The sequence below is a fragment of the Biomphalaria glabrata genome, chromosome 14, assembly GCF_947242115.1.
Source record: "Biomphalaria glabrata chromosome 14, xgBioGlab47.1, whole genome shotgun sequence".
Classification (NCBI taxonomy): domain Eukaryota; kingdom Metazoa; phylum Mollusca; class Gastropoda; family Planorbidae; genus Biomphalaria; species Biomphalaria glabrata.
The window spans coordinates 37,033,366-37,059,305 of record NC_074724.1 but is presented as its reverse complement, the minus strand read 5'-3'; the positions used below and the strand labels follow the sequence as shown (position 1 = coordinate 37,059,305).

General features: G+C 35.4%; 1 pseudogene; it reads right to left on the bottom strand.

Annotated features, from left to right (window-relative positions):
* Nucleotides 1-1,749: 1,749 nt before the first annotated feature.
* Nucleotides 1,750-24,238, bottom strand: LOC129922754 (uncharacterized; annotated as a pseudogene).
* Between the last annotated feature and the right edge of the window lie 1,702 nt (nucleotides 24,239-25,940).

Here is a 25,940-nt window from a genome sequence, read left to right as displayed (position 1 = left end):
CCACAAACATCTGATGATTCTATCATTGGCTCTATCCCCATATGAAGTGCCACCATTCAAAATGATCATATCCCCACAGATGTAGTGGATCCAGTACTAATTATAAAACTGATCTACAATGATTTTGGTAACTCATTGAAGTTTAAATATTATTGACTCCCCTGATAAAACTAAAAAAAAAGGGAGGGGGTTGAGGGGGATTTTGGAAGGTAAATTTCATATGCACAAGATTCACATTGACTTGTTCAAATCGATTATTTATACTAGAAACAGAAAAATAGGTCTATGTCATAAGTGTACATTATCTAAGAAGCAAAAATCAGAGAAATGGAAAAATGTGTGAAAATCACTAATATTTGTAGCATAATTTAACTAAATACATTTCAAAATTAGAATCTAAAGGTAAAATGTCCTTTGATCAAATCTCATTTCGATCAAAATAATTAATAATGCAATTTAAAAAAAAAATCTATTAACCAGTAAGTAGTTAGTTCAATTGAAACAGCTGGTAGTTTTAAAAAGGATGAGTTCACAGAACTGTTAGAATGGACATAAAACAACAAAAATTAAATTTAAAAAAATACAGCTCATCCTCCTCCAGACAACGCATCAATGGCCCAGTGTTAGCTTTGAAAAGTTATTCTAGACTTGTATAAACCATTGACAAATCTTATATAAAATGACAACTTTTGATTCATTGATTTAGTGTATGCTTTTATTTAGTTTAGATCAAGTTTCTATTGGCAGAAAATGCACAAATTTGCCATCATTTTAATATGATTTTCCCTAATAGCAATGCATTTTACTTTTTCTATATGTGACAAGCATAATACAATCAGGATATGGTGAGGTGATGCTTACATAAACATTTAAAGTTTTACTATTAGTATAAGATAATTAGAATCATGCCACAAAAAAAAAAATTACATATTCGCATCAATGCAAAGAAGATGAGCATAAGTAGGGAAAATCAAAACTCTTTAGTCTTGATGTATCAGTGGCAATGACAGACAGTTTGTGTATGGTAGCCAAACTAACTAAATAGCTTATTCTAAGTGTAAAAATATACAATTAAAGTTTATTCTAAGTGGGAAGCGTGGTCCAGAGGCTAAGTACGCTTGAACTTGGCTTGGCTACCTATAAAGGGGTCTCGAGGTTCGACACTTAACTCAGGCATAGTTGTGTTTACTGAGCGCCTAAAGGCAGCACGGAAAACCTTCTCACAGATACCCCCTCACTGGTCCATGAATGAGATTGGACCATAGCATTATAAGCATGCTATAGGCATGAAAGTAGCACTATATTAAAGCAATAATTTATTTATTTATTTAAGTGTAAAGATATAAAATTAAGACATTTTCACAGAAATTCTGTTTCTCCTGACTTGCTGTAGTGGTGACATGTCAATTGTTGAGTTTTTTTAAAATTGAGATTGTTACATGACTTCAATTCAGATTTAAACTGAATGCATTCCATGAAGGACCTCATTTCTAAAGATGGTGCACAATGATAAATGAATCCTTTTATGTGCAATTGATGGTGGTCTCAGACCAAGAGCAGTGAAAACATTGGTTACATCCTCCAAGTAATGCAATTCAAAGATGCTGTCTTTGTGTTTTAAGATGTTTTTGTTATAGTGAAATTTTGAATCCATGACTGCTTGATTTAAACAAATGGCAAAACAGCGTAAATGGTAGTCTATCAAACTTGATGGATGTCCAAACAAAACATTGTAAATGGTTGTCTAACCATTTGTATAGATGTCCGAATGATGTTTATCTAGCACAGTTCACTGAACACACTAAATGTAAGTGATAGAACTGATGACTTCTGTCTGGAGGAAATAGAACTAAGAGAAAAACTACTACCAGTGTGTACTAGTTTCTAGAGATCTGGTTTTGTGTATAGTTGATGAGACAGTCATGTCAGAGCATTCATCAGAACTTGAACTAGTTTCTGTATCACATTTCTAAAATGAAAAAAAAATATAGTTAGTAAGTGAAGCAGAATTAGAGTTACTTAAAGCTAATAGTGAATAATAAAAAATATTTGAAATTATTCATACTTTTTATATACAGCTATTTGACTGCAGAATTACTTAAATTTTTCCAAGTTTACAGAGACAGCAGCTCATACATTATAGACCTCCCCCCCCCCCTGCTGCTGATGGGGCAGATAATGAAAAAAAAAACTACACTTGAATTGACTGGCAGAAGAGACAGATGTGATTAAATATCCACTGTTGAATCTGCATAACATGTAGTTCGCAATCTCAGAGTTTTCTTGAATCAACTGTATCTTTTGACCCACACATAATTCAGTTCTGTAAGCATCTCTGTCTGCAGCTGCACATATTAGGCAAGATTCTACCATATTTGACAAGTGTGTCATCAATAAAGCTTGCTTTGGCATTCGTACTTTTCTGGCTTAACTAATAAAATGCAATGCCAGCATGTAAAACTGATAAGCTGCAGTGAATTCAGAAACAAAACAACATGAGATTCTGTACACTCTAGCATACACTTGATTGGCTTTCTGTGAGTACAAGATCAACTACAGGGTGGCCATACTTTGTCATTTTTGCATTTAGAACAAAGATATGCCCTTGTAACTTAGTGAACTGATCACTCCATGTGACCCTCTAAGAGCCTTGCTTTGGGCTAAACACTTCTAGTTTTGCCAAGTTTCTTCCTCAAAAGTTGAGGGTTTTTTTTTTCAGTGCATGCAAGCATTGACCTTAGACAAGCAACATGCTTCATTACACTCAAAAAGAAAATTTTGACTTGTCTGCTCAAACCTTTTAAAAAATTGGTTTGTCATTTTAACTTTTTTCTTTAAGCCATGTTATCACAGCACCTTGAGCCTACATTATGTGTGTTAACAGCGCTATTTTTTCAAATGATTTTGTTCTACTAGATGCGCATCTTTCATGCAATAGATAAACCTTGGAGGTGTGAGGCCCCTAAAACCACAAGGCCCTTGGCAGTCACCCACACTTTGAACCATGCTGGGGCAGATGATATAAAGGTCGACTTGTTTCTATGACAGATGGTTAACAAGTGTGTTAAGTGGCCAGCACAATGACCAACTGTCTTCTGTTTAGAAGCCAAACACTCACTCTGCCACCATGCCCCCCCCCCCCATCTATACTTTAGCCCTCTTAATTTTCTTTTCTATAACCTGAGGCAGTGTTTGCTTTTAAACTCTCTAATTAGCTGCATGAATGTTTTCCTTCTTTTTCCCCACATTTCTTCTATTTTCTTTTGAGCAGTACGCTACAACAGACATAGCTGTACATCTCTTTAAGGAAAGTTTTCATGAAAGAGAAGTAGAGATGGCACAAGTTAGTATACCCCAACCTTTCACATTTTAACATGTGCTTTTACTTGAGGAAAAATATGCAGTATATGTTCCAGGCCATTTTAGTGTAGCCTCTTGATGTTCAGAGATAATGCCTCTTTCTATTTTATTTAGTTTTTCAAATTTATTTATCAACAACTGGTTGGAGTGGAAAGCAGGGCTGCCTGGTCATGTGGTATGCGCCCTGGACTGTTATTCCAATAATCCCTGGTTCAAACTTTGCCCGGTGCCATACCCCATCATCCTGCAGGAGGTTTGAAAAATAATCTTCAAATCTAAAGGTACATCCAAAACAAACAAGACTAATAGTTTCTACTTACTTCAAATATTCTGTCATGGGAGTTGACTTTATTCTTCATCTTCCTGAGTCTTCTCCCTGTCGGACAACCCATCAGGTATATTTGTAAACTTTGTCAACTCTGCTTGTAAATTTTCTGCACTACCCGTAGACAACAAGCCATTATCACCACTGCCATCTTGATGACCAGAGCGATTGCTAGTCATGTCCTCCTCAGACAACACACCTTCAGAACTGAGAGTTGAGAGAGACTGACGACAGGGAGGGTGGGTACTTGATTCATCATCCTCACTAATGTCTCCTACTTCTTCTGAGCATGAATCTTCAGAGTGCTGTGGGGAGAGTTCAAAATGGTGTGATTAAAACATACAGTTGTCATTTAGTTTGAAGTTATAATTACTGTGGATTAACTTATTTTTTTAACATTTGTCTTTAAACCTAATCTAAATTTGTCTTTCAACCTAATCTAAATTTGTCTTTAAACCTAAAATCTCATCAGTTTTCTTCACAGATTTTATCTAAAGAGAAGAACTGACTCTTGTGTGGAGATTTTGATCTCCCATCGAGCGCCTCCCCAGGTGGCGGATAGGGGAATGCCCTCCAGATATGGTGGGTACCGGGGAAATAAAATACCCGGGGTGGACCAAAATCAAACCTGCTGCCTTGCAGGAAGTGGAGGGATCCACAAAGGCTAGGGCACCTTACCTGAAAATAAAGGCAGCTATCCAGAGAGCTGAAAGGGGCAGCCCCCCAGATGGTTATGCACAGGGCTAACAACTCTGTCATATAAAAAATACTGTTACGAAAGCTAATACACACAAGAAAACCCGGACAGATCTCAACGGAAAATGACCTAGGCCTGGAAAAGGACATGATTTTTGTTTTGCGACATGGAACGTGCTAAGCCTTTATAGAGCAGGTGCGCTAGCCCAACTTACTGAAGTGTTAAAGAAATATAGGATACCCCTTGTAGCCCTACAGGAAATCAGGTGGAAAGACTCAAACATCCTCAGAACCAAGGAGTATACTATATTTTATAGTGGTGGAAGCACTAACAACTTAGGTACAGGTTTTGCTGTTAAAAAGGAAATGGTAGGTAATGTCATTGGATTTAAACCTGTAAGTGACAGACTCTGCTCACTACGTTTGAAAGGAAAATTCTTCAACATATCATTTATCAATGTTCATGCCCCTACTGAAGATGCAGATGATAACACAAAAGAAGCCTTCTATGATGGACTGGAAAGAATTTATGATGAAGCACCGAAGCATGACATCAAAATAGTCCTAGGAGATTTCAATGCAAAAATTGGAAAGGAACCAGCATTCAGACCAATAATTGGCAAAGAAAGCTTACATGAAGAGACCAACAATAATGGCATAAGATTAGTGGATTTTGCATCAGGAAAAGGAATGTCTATCAGCAACACAAAATTCCAACATAAGAATATTCACAAGGTAACCTGGATCTCACCTGATGGCAACACCCAGGATCAAATAGATCATATACTCATAGATAAGAGACATGGATCAGACATACTAGATGTTAGAAGTTTCAGAGGAGCTAATGCTGACTCAGAACACCTACTAGTAAAAGCTAAACTTAGACAAAGAATAAGTACCATACACAATTACCAAAGAAAGAGAGCACAGCAATATGATAGTCAAAAACGCACAAAGGATCCACTTGTTGCAGAAACTTATAGAATGGCACTCCAAATGCAACTGACAACATTAGAAAAGGACTGCGAAAATAACATAAATGAGCATTGGGAAATAATAAAGCATGCTATCAAAAGAACAGCAGAAGAGGTAGTTGGACTTAAACAAAAGAATGAGAAAATAGGGTGGTATGATGATGAATGCAGACAAACTATAGAAGAGAAGAACAATGCCAGAATGATAATGCTACAGAGAGAAACCAGGAACACTAGACAGCAATACAATGAAGCAAGAAGAAGGGCCACAAAAGTTGTAAGAAAGAAAATACGGGAATGGGAAAAGTCCAAGATAACTCAAATAGAGGAACTAGCAAAGGAGGGAGACATGAGAGGAATGTATATATGAAAATTAAAGATGAAAGGAACGGATTTCAAGCTAGATCACACATGTGTGAGAACAAAGATGGTCAGCTTATTACAGAAAACAGCAGGGTCATTGAGAGATTGGCTGAATACTTTGAGGAGGTCCTAAATACCACTGAAGATGGAGACAATGGAGAATATGAACTGCCACATGGGGGACCAGATCCCTTAGTGAACCCACCAACACTCATTGAAACATCAGAAATAATTAGGACCATGAAGAATCACAAAGCACCAGGAGAGGACCAAATCACAGCAGAACTAATTAAATATGGAGGGAAAGACTTACATTCCCAAATACACAGACTAATATCAAGCATTTGAGAAGAAGAAGTAATACCAACAGAATGGGAAACGGCTTTTATAACCCCAATACACAAAAAAAGATCCAAGTTAAAGTGCTGTAATTACAGAGGAATCTCTCTACTAAATGTGACTTATAAGATACTGTCTAGGCTTATAACTAAGAGACTTGGAAAATATTCAGAAGAAATCTTAGGTGACTACCAATGTGGTTTCAGACCCAACAAATCCACAACCGACAACATCTTCACACTAAGATGTATACTAGAAAAATGCCATGAATACAACATACCAATCCACCAACTCTTTATAGACTATAAAATGGCTTATGACAGTATCAGAAGGAAATACCTATATGACACTCTACAGGATTTTGGAATACCCAACAAGCTGACAAGACTTATACATATGACATTAAACAACTCAAAAAGCAAAGTCATAATACAAGGAGAACACTCACAGGAATTTAGGATTAAACGAGGATTAAGACAAGGAGACGCACTTTCCTGCATGCTTTTCAATTTAACACTGGAGAGAGTTATAAGAAATATACACATAAACACAAGGGGAACTATTACTAACTACTTCAGGAGAGAAAACATGGGTCCACAACCAACAGGGACGATATACAGCCAACCTCAACAATACCTTGCTTATGCCGATGACATTGCCTTATTGGGTAAAGAAACCTCTGACATCGCTAGAGCCTTCATACAACTAAAAGAAGCATCTCGACCAGCAGGACTTGAGGTCAATGACAGTAAAACCAAGTACATCACAATGACAAGAGACAATCAAACAGAGGGACAAAATATCAAAATCAAAGACCACGAATTTGAAAACGTCCAAACTTTCAAATATCTAGGAAGTACTATTAATTTAAAAAATGACCTACTAACAGAAATAAAGGAAAGAATAGCAGCAGGCAACAGGGCATTTTATAGCACCCACCATTTACTTAAGAGCAAAACGATTTCAAGGAAAACCAAGAAAATAATATACAAAACCATAATAAGACCAGCAGCAATGTATGGAAGTGAGACCTGGACACTGACAAAGACATCTGAAAATTTACTTAACACTTGGGAAAGAAAAATTCTTAGGAAAATCTATGGTGCCATACAGGATGAAACAGGGTGGAGGACACGCACTAACCATGAGTTATATCAATTGTATGAAGACCCACCAATAGTGAACAAAATAAAAAAGAACAGACTACGTTGGGCATGTCACCTTGAAAGAATGTCAGATAACAGAGGGGCGAAAATCGTATACAGGCAGAAACCAAAAGGCAGGCGACCCAAAGGCAGACCCTGAATGCGATGGATAGATGACGTGGAAGCAGATCTGAAGCAGCTTGTGGTTAGGGCGTGGAGACGAAAGGCCCAGGAGAGATCTGAATGGAAGGATGTGTTAAAGCAGGCCAGAGCCCTCCATGGGCTGTAGCGCCACTGGGATGGATGGATGGAAGAACTGGCTACTAAGTAAGTATGGCTTCTTAGCAGTGTGGTCTCTGCTTTGGTTGTCATTACAATGGCCCTGGGTTCAAACCTGTCATCCTGCAGGATGTTTGAACTAGGAGGTAATATGCTAAATTTCTGAAGAAAATATATAATATATAAAACAAAACTAACCCAAGACTTATAATTGATCTAAATTATGTGAAAGATTTTAAAAATATTTCATCAAATAATTTCCTGGCTCAGAAAGTGGTCAAAACATTTCCTAAGTTGGCCCAGATTGTTAACAATTTGTCTAGTGCAATCCCAAGCTAGAGCTTATAAAAATAATGAATGATGATAACTAGAACAAAGTATTATGTGAATGAAATCTTACTTTACAGAGACTATCTGATATAAACTTTTCACAGGTAAATTATGAGTGAGTCTGGTGTGAATGTACATTTTGGTTTTCTATAGTTATAATGTTTTGTTTGAAGTAATGCACAAATTGTAAGACAAGTGTCTTTACAGATTTACAACAAAGATTATTATTATTATTTCATATCCACTGTACATTGAACACTAAAAAATTTGGCAAGAAAATATAGAATGTTTCATTTCTGGGTGGGAGCAGCAAAGCCTACATACATTTGCAATAATTCGCCTTGATATCCCTGCTACAATTGAAAAGACATGGCAATGGATTTAATATTTAACAAATTAATCTTGATTTCATATTTTCATAACTCATGAGGAGCATTTTCACCTTCAGTTTTTTTTTATTTCAAGTGTTGTTGTTTTTTACAAACCAGATGAAATAAGAAAAATGATACAAACATAAAAATCTATCATCTGTGATTTTATAAGTATCCCACTAATAAACCATATATATAGGCTGAAGATAAAAATTCATATGAGGCTGTATAACCTTACAGACTTGAGTCTGTTTAATCTGACCGCACCAGGAAATGATCATTTTGGTGCTAATAACTGGCTGGTCCAATTACACGGTGACTGGTTATTTCATCCCTCTTACTTTTGGTCAGAACATTCCCAATTAAAAATGTTTTTAGTCATTGTATAATTGTTTTGTTAAGGGTTTGCCTTTAAGCACTCATTTCATATAATATATAAATATTCTTATTTAGAATATTTTTTTTTATGTTTTGAACATGTTATTATAGTGTTTATAGTGTTCCCCCTATATATTGTAATGCAGGGTTTGTATTTAGTTATAATATAGTTTCTGTTTGTTGTAGGGATGTCAATATTATCCTGTGCATATTGCGTGATGTAATGACAAAAGGCCAAGGCGTGGTGGAAGTGGGGAAAATCTTTTTAGAAATAGAAGTACAATTTGAATAATTATGATCATGCCACTCTGCTCTCATAATTTTATCATCAAAGGCCAAGGTGTGGTGGAAGTAGTGTAAATCTTTTGAGAGATGAGAATAGTTAGAATACTTATGACCATACCGCAGATAAAGTATCACCTGACTGCCATCTTTCACTTTATCTTTCATTGTCAAACTTTTTTTCTTAAATATGTGCGTTTCAAACCCTAATATATAACATTTTATTTATTCTAATAAACGCTGACTTCAAGACATATGCAACACTGGCCGAGAAATTAGGAACAATGTACAGCAATAGGAATCAAAAGATCTTCTTCTGTACCTACTATCAATAGCCTATCTTATTGATTTCAATTAACAAGCAAAAACAATTTTTATATTGACATTATACTTTATTCTTGTTTATTAATGTGTAATTATTATATTTATTATTATTATACTTATTATAATTATTATATTATAATGTGTAATAATAAAAATAAATATATGAAATATTGTTAATTTCATACTTTTTACAATTATAATTTGATGGATTAGAGAATGAAATGACTAGCGGATGAAATGACCATGGGATGAAGTGACCAGGGGATGAAGTGACCTGGAACCAATTAAATGATTATTCTATGTGATACAAGAACACTTTGGCACTTCAGTCCTGATTAGTGGACTGGTGTTTAACCTTCGGTTCAATGAAATTTATATGGTTATGTCTTTTATTATCAAGATGGGGATTATTACCGCTGACACTGTGTGGAATAAATACTTGAGTCATGATCAAACTACAACTTTGGAAGACTACCACTGACACAGTGTGGATCAAAGTAACAGGTAAGTCAGGATTTTACTAAGATCAGTGTAGATAAGACCTACATAACTACACAACAAAAATGGTCATTTAACATTGATACAATATTTTACTATACTAACCTTTGTATTTCTAAACTTCTTCGGAGCATTGGTCTTCTCTGGTGACTCATTTCTTTTTTCTATTCCACTTTGGGAACAGTTGGTCTCTAAATTTCCTAGCGTATTGTATCCTCTAATGTTTTCATAACTCCTTCCCTCCATCAAATCAGATTCAAGAATCCTTCTGGAGGGGCTTCTATTCTTCTGTCCCCTCATATCCTGACTGCTATGTACACGTTTAAGGCCAGAGTTGACAGCCAAAAGTTGATTATTGACAGTTGTATTGTTGCACAGACTGTGTGTTGTTAGAGTTGGTAGTAGGACTGTCTTGGAGAGATTCCTCAAGTTGACCAGATGTTAAATGACAACTTTCAGTGGCTGAGCTATTGATTGGGTAATTTAAATTTTCATACGAGCCTTTTTCTCGCACCGGATTTGATTGATCCTCCAGTATGTCAGCAGGGGAGGTAACCGGTGAACAAGAACATGAACCTGACCCAGTTTCAGGTCGGGATGAGAGGTCAATATCCAGAGAGGATTTTTCACTCATAGTTCTGTTTTGGGCTGGACAGAGGGGATAGGTCACATGTGCTCTCCACATCTGCAATGACCTGGGATGAGCGTTTCTGCTACAAGTAGCATCACTGCAGCCACCATCACAGCCAAAGCAGACATCATTAATGTTATTGTCTTGATAGGATGAAGAGTTCTGTTTTGATGCTGGTAAGTGTTTACTTACAGGTGAGTGTTTTGAGATTGGCGAGTGCCTGGTGACAGAAGTGGATGAGTTTTTGTTACAACACTCCTGATGTTTCTTAATGTTGTCTTTATTTTTATTATCTCATCTCCATCTCTTGTTATTCATCTTTTAAAAACCACATATATATTCTAAAATTAATTTCTTTTTTTCTTTTTCTAAATACCATTTTCATATAGGTCTAATGGCAGGTCATTTATCTGTACATAACTCAGCCTGTGCATCTTAATACCATTTGGTGAAGATATTCTTTATGATTGCTAGTTAATATTTACTTAACAGTGTTATAGATTACAAGTCTTTCCAGTTCCTCAATTAATGACCCTTACTTTGACATTAGGTCTACCTTGTCATTTCCCTCAAAAGACTGTGCCTTGTCATTTCCCTTTTTGCCTATAAGTCTGTCTCTTTATTTCATTCTATACCTAAATTCTATCTTTTCATTTCTCTTTATGCTTTATGTCTACATGGCCAAGGATCCCTTGCAGTATGATAGTGGAGTGTGAGCTATAGATTGTGGATATAAAGATACACTCACACAACAAGAAAATTTACTTACATCGTGACTTCAGACCCTGACCTATGTGTACGTTTTTTACCAAGTCGATCTAACTTTTCTTGAGCTTTTATATTTGGTCGAACGATACTCTTTCTATATTTATTATTCAAAGTCAGTTGTTGTTCTCGTCTGATAAAAAAAATATTTCATGATTAAAATTGAATGTTCGCCATGATACAAAATAATCATACAGAAAATATCAACATCATGCATAAGTAACAAGAGATAGTCTCAAAAAAAAAAAAATGAATGAAGAGGTGAAAATGATCCAAAATTATTTTATATAACTTCAAATCAATCTTGGGTTCAAAATTCATTTTTAGCATTGAACTTACCAATACTGGGCCTGATTTAAATAAGATATGCACTTCAAGGACCCAAAATCATGTAGTAATTTTTTTTTTCACATTTTAACCCAATAACTTCTATTTCCAGTTAGAAAAAAAACAACTTTCAAGGCCCTAAGCAAAGAGGGATAACCCTGAATTTAAAAAATCCTAAAAAATAAATATTTTGAAAAAGTAATCAAACTTAATATCTAATACTAAATAAACAAACAACTTTAAAAAAATAGAACAATATGTCTAGTTTAAAAAAGTATATACTTTTAATACCTTTAGAAGATAAAAAAGCTTCAAAAATACTCATTTTCTCTTGGGGGAGCTACCACCTTCTACCAAGTGCGTCCCCAGGTGGCGGATAGGGGAAAGACCCTTAGATATAAGGGTTAGCTGTGAATAGCAAATAAACAGCTGAGGACCAACTGGTTTGCAGTCATGGAGGATGAGGTGAAGTATTCCAGTGGTTAGAATATTTACTAAAAACATCTGAGAAATCCAGGGAAATGATTGCAAAAAGCGAGTATAGGGCGCTCTAACTCTAAACCCGGGTAGATGAAACCCATTAGCTAGGGATAGCAGTTCATCTAGGAGAGAAAACTCCGAAAATAAACACCTGCTTCCTTGCAGATGATCTTGGATGATCAAAGGCTATGGGAGCACACCCAGAAAGAAAAGCAGGCTGAAGTCGGAGTCAATGGGCCTCCTGGCGCATAACACATTGACACGCAACTTCATCTATGTTGGAGTTCAGTAACGATTCTAATAGATGTGGCGTCCTGACTGTGGAATCCCGCCTCGCAGGTAGGGGGCCGGGCTCTCCCCCTCAAAGGAGCCCACACAAGCGAGCTGGTGGTTCTTCTATCTCTGCCTGTGGAGCCAGGAGCAGGGACAAGAAAGTAAATACTACTGGCCAACACTCCAAGACCAAAAGTCTAAAAATCTTACAATGGAACGCAGAGGGCATCCAAAAGAAAAAAGAAGCTCTAAAAATATTTCTGCATGAGAAAGAAATTGATGTAGCTTGCATCCAAGAAACTCATTTGAACAGTAATCTTCTTTTCTCCATTAGAGGCTACACCTGCATCAGACAAGATAGAGAAATCAGACCCAAAGGAGGAATCCCCACCCTCATTAAAAATGATATTCCTACCACAGACATAACTATGCCCAACTCCTCAGAATCAGAAATAATGGGAACTAAGCTAATTCTCCCAGATGGAAATATTTATCTATTTAACTGCTACTTCCCACCAGACAAGGAAATCGAGATTGACCAGATACAAATACCTGACCAAGAAGACTGTCTAATCTTAGGAGATATGATTTGTCACTCTCAGAGCTTAAATGGCAAGCAGAGAACAGACTTATCTTGCTTAATAAACCTGAGGATAAACCAACCTTTTTCTCAAGAGCCTGGCTAACATCAACCACTCCAGATCTAGCCTTTGCAACTGACAACTTATCCAAAAAGTGCACCAGCGAAGTTGCAGACCAGCTAGCCACCAGTGACCACAGACCCATATTGATCAGTATCGATACCTCCTTCAAAATATCAGAAAACTCCACCATCCCAAGATGCAACTACAAAAAAGCCAACTGGCACCTATTCTCAAAGCTCACAGACCTATACACAACTTCAATAAACTGCAAATCAAATCAGGTTAATAAGTCATTCTCAGCTTTCTCCAAAGCAATCCTCCTAGCAGCTAAGGAATCAATTCCTAGAGGAGCAAGAAAAGATTATATCCCCAACTGGTCTGATCACCTTCAACAACTCCACAATGACACTATTGAAGCCAGAAACAGTAGAAAATAACCCTTGTATAGAAAATAACATAAATCTAAAAGCAGCTAACGCAGTTTTCAGGAAAAATTACCTTTCCGCCATGAGGAAAAGTTGGCATGAAAAAAGAGAACAACTAAACGTATATAGAGATGGTCACAAACTCTGGTGTATAGCCAAATGTCTCAACCAGGAAGAAAACAGAACAACTCCTATAGTAATAGAAAAGGACAACAAACCCCTGAAAGGCCAAGAAGCAGCAAATGAATTCATTAAGTTTTTCCAAAGCGTAGGACAAATACAAATTAATGAAAGTAGAAATAAAGATGTAAGCTCAGAAATACAAGATAAAATTAAAGAAAACAATCCAGCTTACTCCTTGGGAATGACCACTAATCTTAAAATGAAGGAACTAGATGAATCCCTAAAAGTCCTCAAACCAAAACAAGCCCCGGGCTCGGACAAAATATCAAATGACATGCTTCTTTACTTGGGTCCTCAAGCCAAAAGAGAACTGCTACAAATATTCAATGCTAGCTGGAAATCTGGCAGAATTCCAAACATCTGAAAAAAGCCATAATAATCCCTATACTAAAGCAAAGCAAACCAAGAAATAAACTGGATAGCTACCGTCCCATCAGCCTCACTAGCTGTACTTGCAAACTGATGGAAAGAGTGATAAATAGAAGGCTGACATGGATCCTTGAGTCAAATAACCTACTCACTGAAGCCCAGGCTGGCTTTAGAAAAGGCAGATCTACAGAAGATCAAATTGCCTTCATCACACAAGAAATAGAAGACGGCTTTCAAGAAAAGAAACCAACAACAATTGTGTGGGTTGACTTAGAAAAAGCATTTGACAAAGTCTGAGAACAAGGTCTCTTGCTCAAGCTAATCCAGCATCACATATCCCACAGAATGTACAACTGGATAAAGGAATATCTAAATAATAGAAAAGCCTTAGTTTGCATGCAAGGACAAAGAAGCCACACAGTGGGTATAAAAAATGGCGTCCCCCAAGGAGGAGTCCTATCCCCAACACTTTTCCTAATATTCATAAACGATCTAAATCAAAACCTACCAAGAAAAGTTAAAAGCAGCATGTATGCAGAAGACCTTGCCATAATTAGCACAGAAGAATATGTAGGAACATCGAAATTTCGATTACAAGATGCTCTTGATAAACTCAATAATTGGTCCAAAGACTGGGGCATGTCCATCAACACAAAAAAGACCACATATACCATATTCTCACTGTCAACAAAACAATAAACAATAAAATTAACATTAGATAAGGAAGCTTTAGAAAAAAATGACAGCCCTACTTATCTTGGAGTCACCTATGACCCAAGACTAACCTGGAAAAACCAAATAGATAAAACACAGAGTAAAGGCATCCAGAGACTATCCCTCTTGAAAAAATTAGCTGGCACAGATTGGGGAGCTAATCACAACATCCTGAAAAAGACCTATACCAGTTATGTAAGACCTGTACTAGAATATGGTGCCACAGCATGGGGCTCAGCAGCCCAAACCAACCTAAGAAAAATAGACAAGGTTCAAAATATTGGTCAAAGGATAATGACAGGAGCAATCAAAACAACACCCATAAGAGCTATGGAGGAAACCGCTGCCCTGATCTCTCTAAATGAAAGAAGAGAAATAAAAATCCTTTCCCAATTCACTAAATTGGAAACCTTGAAGAAGCACCCACTCAGAACAAAAATCCACAAAACTGGCAAAAAAAAAACGTCTCAAAAGAACCAATTTCATACAGGAATCTCTAAGCCTAAAAAAGAAACACCAACTTGAAAAAATTACTCTGGAATCCTCGATACACTATAATGAATCTCCACCCTGGGACGAAGGCCCTCTTCCTACTATAAGGGACCATATTGAAAACATAAAAAGAAAATCTGATTACAGACCAACAGAGCTCAAGGAAATAGTGAACTGTTTTCTACATACCAATTACCCTAGCAATCAGTGGATCAGAGTTTACACAGATGGCTCATCCCATAAAGCCACCACAAATGGAGGAGCTGGAATACTTATCGAATGGCCAGATGGAGGAAAACTAGAAAAATCCATTGCAACTGAAAAGCTCTCTGACAGTCACAGAGCAGAAAGGGAAGCACTAGCACTAGCTGCTACCATGCTAGCAAATCATCCAAGTTCTCCTCACAGTCAGATTGTCTTTCTAACAGACACGAAAACAACCCTCCAAAGCTTGCAAAACTCTGATTCCCCTTATATTAAAAACCTCAGAACAGCACCTACAAAGCTCAACAACAACAGCAAAAAAAACTTATTCAATGGATACCAGCTCACATACAACTAGCAGGAAATGAGAAGGCTGACACACTCGCTTTTATACATCGCTACTTTCATGCTTATAGCATGCTCAGAGCGCTCTGGTCCAATCTCATTTGTGGACTGGTGGGGGGAGGGGGTATCTAAAAGTTGGTTTTCCGTGCTGCCTTTAGGCGCTCAGTAAACGCAACTCTGCCCGAGTCGGGTGTCGAACCTCGAGCCTCCTTCTAGGTAGCCGAGACAAGCCAAGTTCAAGCGCACTTAGCCCCTCGACCATGCTTCCCACAAAATGCCGACCATGTCCTCCAAAACTGCTCTCTCTACCAAGAGGCCCGTATAAGACATTGACCCCAAATCACCCCAATAGAAAGAAAATTATATGGAAACCACTGCGCAGTTCATCTCTAGTCATATGAACACTACAACATAACAATGAGAACGATGAAGAAGAACTCATTTTCTCAGGTGGGGGCTTATACACTGGGGTTTATGGGCCATTTCATTTGAAAAATTATTTAAACAATAAAAATCTTCCAGATTTTACTAAAAATAGAATCGATAATCTTCACAATGATTTATTGTCATGCTTGCATCGAGACTAGGAGAAATCTTCTATTTAAAAAAAGTTTAAAGCAAGTAGGCCTATATTGAAAAGGGGATTTTAGAAACTTTCTACAACAGTTTACGACAACAATGACAGGAGAAAACGTTTCAGATTGCAGAAGGAGCTAATGGGTTAATTATAATAACAGTTAATCTTAGCATAAATTCTAATACAAAACAGAAAGTGTTTTACAAATTATATATTTTACATGTAAGGAATATTCTACCTTAAAAATAAGATAAATATTCAGCTAAATTTTTTTTTCCAATGTGCAATATTTATATTCCAATATTTGGGAAACACTTATTTAGATACATCTATAATAGAATATACTGTGCTTATGCTGTGGTTCATACAAAACATCTATATCAATAGTAAAATAGTAAGGCTTTCCAAAGTGGTAGTTTACGCAACATTAAAGTTATTTTACTTGTATCTAAATGTGTATCCATTGAAAAAGAACTTTTACAACAAAAATTAACATAAATATAATATAAATAAATATAACTGATATATAAACTTAGTAAAATTTAATTGTACAATATAAATTAATTTTATTAATACTGCCATAAGAAAGTTTAAAAAAAAAAAAAGGGACCAGATATGTGACTGCTCCTTGTCAGCAATTGGTGGGAGAGAATTAGACTAAAGCCCATAGCCTAAGACATCAAAAAGCCAAAGTGGAGCTGCGAAAACCAGCTACCAATGTTGCAAGGTATGAACTTGATTGGAATCCGCAAGGAAAGAGGAAAGTGGGCAGACCCACGCAAACCTGGAAGAGGTCAGTCATCAGTGAAGCTGAGGGTACTTGAATGACAGGCGAAGGAAGGTGCTCAGAACCGAGTTTAGTGGAGAGTTTGGTGGTGATTGTGGCCCTATGCTACACTGGGAGTGCACAGGAATAAGTCAAGTCCTTGTCAGCGGGTCCTTTTGTGATATGGCCCACAGGTTGAGAAAAGCACCCCTAAAACATTGTAAAGCATGACTAACATTAACACCAAAGAACATGTCCTTACTTGATGAGCTCCCGTTCTCTCTTTTCCAGTTGCAGCATACAAGCTGTTAATTCCATATACAAATTGTTAGCATGCTCCAACTTGCTTTCATAATGCTCTCTGACATCCTGTGCATGTCTAAACAAAATAATTTTATATTGAAACATAACAGTTAACACTTCATAGCAACAAATAATGGAAATATCCAAATTTACTATATGTTTAGTCAAAGTCTATATAGATACAAGTCACGGCATGAGATAATTAAAAATATAATTGTCAAGTCTATTATGTCTTACTTAAAAATAAAACAAAGTACTTAAAAGTCAAATGAAAAAAAAAAAATTCAGTTGCATAAATAAATGATCTTAATTTCATGAGAAAGAAAAAAAAAACAAATCTTCTCCATACAAAATACCTTAATTCTTCTTTTCTTCTTTTTATAAGCTCTTCTTCTAGCTGCGGTAAGTTGGAACCTTCAGCTTTCATTTTTTGGAAATTTTCACGAATCTCTTTCCTCCAAATTTCCTAAGCAAAAAAGGTTTAAATATTTTCTTAACATTTTTTTATATATATAGTAGAAAAAAAAATGTATCATGAAAAAATATTTAGATAGGAATTGGTTCACTTTAAGAACTAATGACATTAGAAGATAAGCCAGAGCTGGAACAGAAAGAAGTTAAATTTGCTTTATTTCTGCATTTGGTCAGAATAAAAAGTTTGAATAGTCTGAAAGATGGTCACCATTACTACCATATAGCAGCAGGGATACTTGCAGTGTAAAAGCTTTTCTCTCTCAGAGTGTAAAAGAAGGCTAGAAAATAAGACGCTGTCTCTTTTTTTTTTCATTCAAAGCACAAGTTCACTTCTGGCTCTAGCATTGCTATCACACAGCTACATTAAGTACAAAGCCAACTTCAGATGACAAACCAAGATGCTGATACTAGAGTAATATCAATTCTTTGTACCCACCTAGGAGAAGGAAACTTCTGAATTGAAACCTCTGCTGCCTTGCAGCTATACCCAATCATGTGAAAGGTTTCGAGAGTTGACCCTGAGAAAAAATCAGGAGACTGCAACCATTAGTCAGTTTGCAGAGCCTGCATCACCACTGATACCAAACTGTATCAGCACTTGCCACTCCTTTGGATACATCAGCTGCATGGAGAAAGCAATATCATTCTGACCACAGCTGATGCCCAGGCATTCATCTTATTTCAATGAGATGATGCATAGTTGCTTTGTGACTGAAGGAGGCCATGATGTATTAAATATGTACAGTTAAACGTTAAATGCCATAAAAAGACAAATTTTCTAGCAGAATATGACAAGTCAGGAGGCCATCTGCTCTTTACTCAAATAATAATGTACAATTATATGCATAATGCACAAAGGCAGGTTTTTCATCTGTATATTTTAATTGGGAAAATGAGAACACCTCAGATAATTTCTTAAGAGTTTCTTGTTGATAATGACAGAACCCATAGTGTCAATCAGTATAGGACTTACTTGAGATTCAGAAAAGTCCTCCAGACTGAACCGAAGTAATTCAGCAGAGGCAATCTCAATGTGCATGAGAATTAGTCTAAATGATGGTCTATTTCTGGGCATTGCACTCCTGAAAAAAAGAAAAAGATATTTTCCATTAAAATTATTCTTTGGTGATGACCCTTTTTTTTTTAAAGGAGTAGGTTGATGATTTATTTTTAAAATTTCATGTATATAGAGAGTGTGGTAACCTATGCATAAAAATTTTTGCCAGTAAATACAAAGAAAAACATTTGAACAGTTTACATTAAGATATAAAATGTTGATTAGATTAAAAACCTGAATAATAGTTATAGATTAATGTAAGCAATAAATTAATGTAAAATATACTACAACAATGCAATGAAGATGATAACCAGTTCCCACTTCATAAACTTTCCTCAAGATCTTACTGTGTGTAATGTTATTCCTTGATTTATTGTTTGTTTTAAGTGGATCCTGTTAATTTTTTAACATAATTATACCATAAGAGATTATTAAAGTACCCAGAGATCCAATCAACAGATCAACATAGCTTTATCTTTTTGGTATAAGGGGCAACTACTATAGTCAAGGCTGTGAATTTTTTGCCTAATGTAAATATATAAAGTCTGCTCTTGTGTAAATGTAAATCTTTTATAGTAACCTTTATTTCAATATATGTGGACTTAACTAAAACCTTTGACACTGTGAACAGAGAAAGTTTCTTGAAGATCATGTCAAATTATTATAAATGCAAAAAAAAAATCATTAAACTATTGTGATGCTCTTTTGTTATATATATGTGTGGATTGTTCTTTCAGAATTGAAGATTACTACATCCTAGCCCAAATCTCCTGCAGGATAGTGGGGGATGGCAGCTGGCAGGGCTCAAACCTGGTCCATTGATAGGACAGTTCAGAGCCCATGACCAAACAGTCCTCTCAATGGCATGAAAGCATGTGTTCAGGAGAGAAATTCATCAAATATTGATTTGCAAAACAGTATCCAATGGTTGCATATATATACTTAAGGAAAGTAATGTATGGAATAAATATAAGATTTAAATCCTATGATGGTTGTTTCAACTCCATACATCACAAAGTAGCTAATGATTGTTATGAAGGTTTAATTTACTCAAGAGAAATTATCTAATACAAGATTGTATTAATTTAAAGTCTCGTATTAGTATTATTACTCACAGCTTAAAAATAGAATAAAATATCTGCTAAATTTTAGAAACAATATAAAAAAATCCCAATCAATATAGTAAAAATATAAAGTTTGTTGTACTCCTTTTCAGACCTTGTGATCTATAGAACAGATGATGTAAGTATCATCTAATTCTGTGGCCAACAGTTGACAAGGGTGACAGGTGGCCAGCACAACAACCAACCACATTTACTTTCCCCAACTAATGTCAAGTAGGCTGTTATGAAAATTATATTCTGAGATTTGAAGCCAAGCACATTAAATCTCAGCTACCACACCGCTCAATTATAAAATTTCTAATAAATCTAATGAAAATTGCAATTTAAAAAATTAATCTACTATCATATTATCATCCAGACCTAGATCTTGGAGTATCCTGTCTAGTCTCTACTGTAGATTTTTCTACTAGATCTAGAATCATTTAGATTACATTTCTCAGGGTTAGGAGCACTTTTCCATGACAAAATTTTAGGAGATTTTAGGAGGTTTTTTTAAGGATGAAATGTATGATGTGTGTGTCTGTTTCCTATCCGTTTGTGTGATACATAGTAAAACATACACAAAACTAAGCATTTATCAAATCAATTATTGTTATTTGATTTTAAAAATAATAAATATCTTGCCAATATGCCACAGAAACAATGTTATCAGCTGTGGTATGTCCACAGAAAATGTGATGAAAGTTATCTTTTAATCAAGTAACAACTTGACTGTCATCCCAAAACCTCAAACAACCATTTTTTTTCAAAGATTTATTTAAAAACATTACAAATGGTTGCTTTTCCATTTTTTAAAATAAGAAACATTCTTAGAGATGCTATCATAATGTGTATTCTCTGTGATGGAAATGTACACTATTAGTTCCTATGTGTATCTTATAGATTATTGAGTCATGGTGTGCATTTGAGGTAATGTTTTATTCTTTTATTAGCTAACTTAAATCCTTCTCATAAACAGAGCCAGTAATATATAGGGCAATATAGGTCTATTTGAATGTTTAGTTGACATTTGCTTACTAAAAAATGGCTTTTGGATTGGGGGGTGGGGGGCGGCGGCACACGATTAGACCTATTCGCGTTTTTTTCCTAGCAGAATCTTTTTCAACCATATAGTTTCCCTGGCTTTTACGAGTGAAATAATTTTTACGGACTTTTCACAGCTGCATGAGAAATATTTTCGTTAAATCTACAGTAGATCTAGACTCTTGATCTAAGTCACTAAAATGCGCGGATTTTTTCAAGGCTGTGAGATAATTATCTTCACTGAATTTACAGTAGATCTAGACTCTAGATCTAAGTCACTAAAATTTGCGGACTTTTCAGGGCTGTGAGAGAAATATCTTCACTATATATATTCTAGTGATTTAGCATTTAAGTCTAGATCAGGGGTGGGCAACCTTTTTATATCGAGGGCCGCATTAGAAAAATTTTAGGAGTGGCGGGCCGCATATATATATAACTTTAAAACTACGAATACGGTAGCTAAGTTTGTATAATGACTTTTAATTGTCATGTATACTGTATTACACATTTACATTTAAATTTTTTACACTCTCAATTAAGGTATTACAAGAGTTAGCAGTTTCTAAAACTAATTTTATAAATATTTGTTTGAATTTCGTTATTTCAATTGTGTAGTTGTACCTAATGTAAAGTATTTAACTGTTTACAATCGCGTATAATGTTCCGAAACTTACTAGTTGTTATCATTGTGACTGTTGTCAAATTACACGTAGTCTTCATCGAACTTTTCTTATAAATAATGTGAAAGTTTAGCACCAAAGTGTTTTCCAAAGTGTAGAAATACAGTTTCTGGTACCCATACAATTCCCGAGGAAAGACTGGAGCCTCTCAGGTCATAATTTGTTTGGAGGGTTTTTTCTGGAGCTGAATCAGCTTCTGCACTAAGTGTGGAGCTAATGGTATTGAAAACTAGTTCCAAGTTCCACAAGAAATAGTTTCAACTCTCAGCAAAGGAAAATGGCAAAATCTGTTATTGCTTGCCTAGAGAAATGGGAAGGGGGGTAGCTTTGATTGAAAGTTTTCACATGCATGTACGTTTCCAGTGCAAGCAACCCATTGTAATAATTCAGATGAAAAAGATAAAGTCTGTCTTCCACTCTTTATTAGAAATATTAGTCACAAAGTTTTGTCCTTCAATGAACATAACAAATTCTTCCTTGTGATCCCATTTTCTTCTCAATACCTTGCCCATGCTAAGCCAGCGGATACTACTGTGGTACCGAACATCGGAATGTTTTGTTTCCACATCTTCAAGTACTTTTCGGAATTGCCTGTACTTAAGACACCTAGCTCTGATAAGTTTGATCACTGACATACTTGGGCCAACAATATGTTTGATATTCAATGCAGCTTGGCGCAAACTTTCCCGATTACTCCGTTTTGAGTTTATGGTTTGAATAGTATTCTTTTATTTATTACAAAAACTCAGTCAAAGCTCGTGCTCAACACAATTCTTCAAAGCATTAAATATATACTGGCCTGAGTTTGTGTCTTTGACTGAATGTTTCGACATTTAGCCTTTTCGACATAAGTGATAAGAATCAGAAGTTTCAATAATTTATAGAGATATTTAAAATTATTTATTTTTAATATGTATAAACTGTGGACACACCATATTTCCGTAGGTGTCCACGGGCCGTAATTTGCCCACCCCTGGTCTAGATCAAAGTCGAGAAAATTCGCGGACTTTTCACTGCTGTGTAAATATTATCTTCACTAAATTTACAGAAGATCTAGACTCTAAAGCTAATTCGCTAAAATTTGCGGACTTTAACTCTTAAGTCACTCAATTTTGCGGACTTTTCACGGCTGTGTGAGAATTATCTTCACTAGATTCTAGTGATTTCAAGTAAATCTAGAGTCTAGATATAAGTCACTAAAATTTGCAGCTGTGTGCGAATTATCTTCATTGAATATACCGTAGATCTAGAGTCTAGATCTAAGTCACTAAAATTTGCTGACTTTTCGCGGCAGTATGCGAATTATCTTCACTGGATATACCGTAGATCTAGAGTCTAGATCTAAGTCACTAAATTTGCGGGCTTTTCACTTCTTTGTGCTAATTACCTTCACTAGACTCTAAGTGATTTAGCGTAAATCTAGAATCTCTAGCTCTAGCGTATTTCTAGAGTAATCTAGAACATTAGATGTATCAAGATCATTAAATTGACTAAAATTCACTGATTTTTCATGTTAGGTGCGAATTATCTTCACTAGATCTAACTTAGATCTGAATCTAAATACTATTACTAGATACTAGCTAGATCTAGAAGATTAACCGACTTTCCACGCGAAGTCACTATTACACTTACAAGAAGATTTTAGGTGAGGGAGGGCACGGAGGGGTGTAGCCTACAAATTAGTCTGGTAATTGCTCTAATTATAGACAATAGTCACTACAGACTAGATCTAGCGCGTCTTTAGTGGTAACAATAAATAGGGTAAAAATTTTAGGAGAGTGGACAAAATTTTTGGAGACTTTCAGCAATTTTTAGGAGAATTTTAGGATTTTTGGAGACTTTTCATTTTTTAGGAGATTTTAGGAGTTTTTAGGAGCGCTATGAACCCTGATTTCTACAACTAGACCAGACTTGAGACTAGTAATATTTAATATGATTATGAGTATGAGGCTAGTAGTAGTACTACTACTCACTCACAGTACTAGATCTAGTAAGTAGTACTACTTAGTTATTTGGGTAATATCTAAGATTAGATATCAATATCATCTTCTATAACTTATTACTTAAACTATAAGTTCTAGATCTAGCTCTAGACATCTCTCTTACTCTCTAGTCTCTGTCTCTAGTATAACTCATTAGTATAAGTATTCTTTATTTCTTAGTTCTAGACTAACTCTTGACGTCTTGAGTCTCTTGATCTTGAGCTAGTACTAGATCTAGTACTCCGAGTAGTACTCAGTGTGTAGTAGTACTATTAGTAGCACTCTTAGACTCTAGATCTACTAGATCTAGTAGTACTAGTTAAGTAGATCTAGTAGTACCAGATTCATTTAAAATTAAAAATTTAAAGTATTTTTAACTATTTATAAAAATTTTAGGTTACCGAAATCGGTAATCATGAATGTGATAATCGTCAGTTAGATCTAGAATCTGTTTACTAATTTCAATTGCAAGAGAATCAACAGAATCATCTAGATCTAGACTTGATATATAAGATCTAATATCAATATGGGAATTTGAAATCTATCAATTTTCCCTCAATTTCTACGACAAACATTGAGTGTTGCCATTTCCGTGATTTCAAAACAAATGAGTTGACTGTACGTAAGCTTAAAAAAGTTTTTTTTGAAAAGCCACGAAATCAAATAAACTAAATTATCAGTTACCAAGGATATTTTTCAGTTTTCTGTAGTTCTATTCTTCTTACATATAGTCTAGATTCTAGATTTATGGCGCAACTAGATCTAAATCCTCCCCACCCCCATTTTTTTCCCCCGCGGAAACGCTCCAAAGACCAGCTTAGGCGTCAACTTTCCTTGGCTGACAGATGAGAGCACTGGTTGCATGCGGCCTCAGAACGAGACAGCTGGAGGTCACTTACGAAGGCCGCGGGATACACATTTTAAAACCAAAAGAAAATCTGCTGTCGAGAACAGACGGCGAAAAGAAAATCTAAATCGACCACCTGCGGACAATGGTTATGCTTGCCCTGGATGTGGCAAAATATGTAGGTCACAGCTGGGACTACGCAGCCACGTGAAATACTGCATTCCTCACTGATCTTCGGACTCGAAGACTAGCCTTATTATTATTTTTCAAGCTAAATGATCAAGTTTTTTTGTTGTTTTTTTTATCTCAAGATTAGCTTTAATAAAGTCAGTCTGAGGGAACTTAAATTGTGCTTAAGCAGGTATGATTGGCAGTTTCATAATGGTGGATTAATTCTAGTCTGGTCATCTATTTAAGAAAAATGAAACAACATAATGAGTTAAATATTTTGTATTTTATTCTCTATACCCATAACTGTTACATATGATCACTTACAATACATCAAACACACATTAAGATAAATAGACCACACAGTCCATGTTTTCTATGCTACTAACATTTGAGAAACAAATGACATCACTATTTTGAAAGTCATTGTTAGTCCCATTTCATTTCAGAGATTCATTATACATTGACTCTGCACCAGGTGTTTTTAGCAATAAACTTGTAAACATGTTTCTTGAATCTTAGCCACATTAAAATCAAATTAAGCATTATGTTCAGTCAATAAATAAAACATTATGTAGCACTGTCAGATGTTGATTACAATTAAGAACATACACAATAAAAAAAAAGAGCAAAGTAAAAATGAAATGCTCTGAATGTGGTTAGTTTAAAAAATCTATAAACTTCTATTATGACTGGGATAAGTTTTAGATTTCTAGCACTCCATAAAACACTCTAAGTGCAAGGTGGAGTACATTGGAAGTCAATGAAGGATGAGAAATGTTTACCAACAGCATAGAACCAATGTCTTGCATACCCCACCAACAAGAGACAATGTTGATATAGATATCACAAAACATCAACATGTTAAGACCAACACTAACACACAAATATTATGTGAGTACATGACATCAATAAAGTAGTACAAATATTTTGAACTCTCAAAGACTAGGTGATCATTCACTTTTGATTTCATTTTTCACAACAGACAAGTTGAATTTTTTTTTTGTGTCAAAAACAAAATGGTTAAATGTCTCCACCAGATAAAAAAATAAATAAATTGATAAACCTTCAACAGCCTAAAAAATAAAAGTAAAAAATAAAGGCTCGGGCTTAATAAAACTGTACATAAGTAAGTTTTGAAGTACTAATACAATACTTTAGGGGGACCATCACCAGTTGAAACAAATATCAAACCCATTTAATCTTACATTATGATTAGTATAAGCAAATAGTATTTGAAAGAGATTAATAGAACTGCTTTAAAAAGTTAACATTGACACAGTGCAGCATAGAAATCAAGAACAAAAGATTAAAGCAAAGGCAGACAATGGATTGATTCACTGAACTAGCAGTAAACAGCTTGTTTATCAATGTTTTTGATTTATTTTAAAATTTTAGTTTGAATTCCAAAACTCTGCCTTAA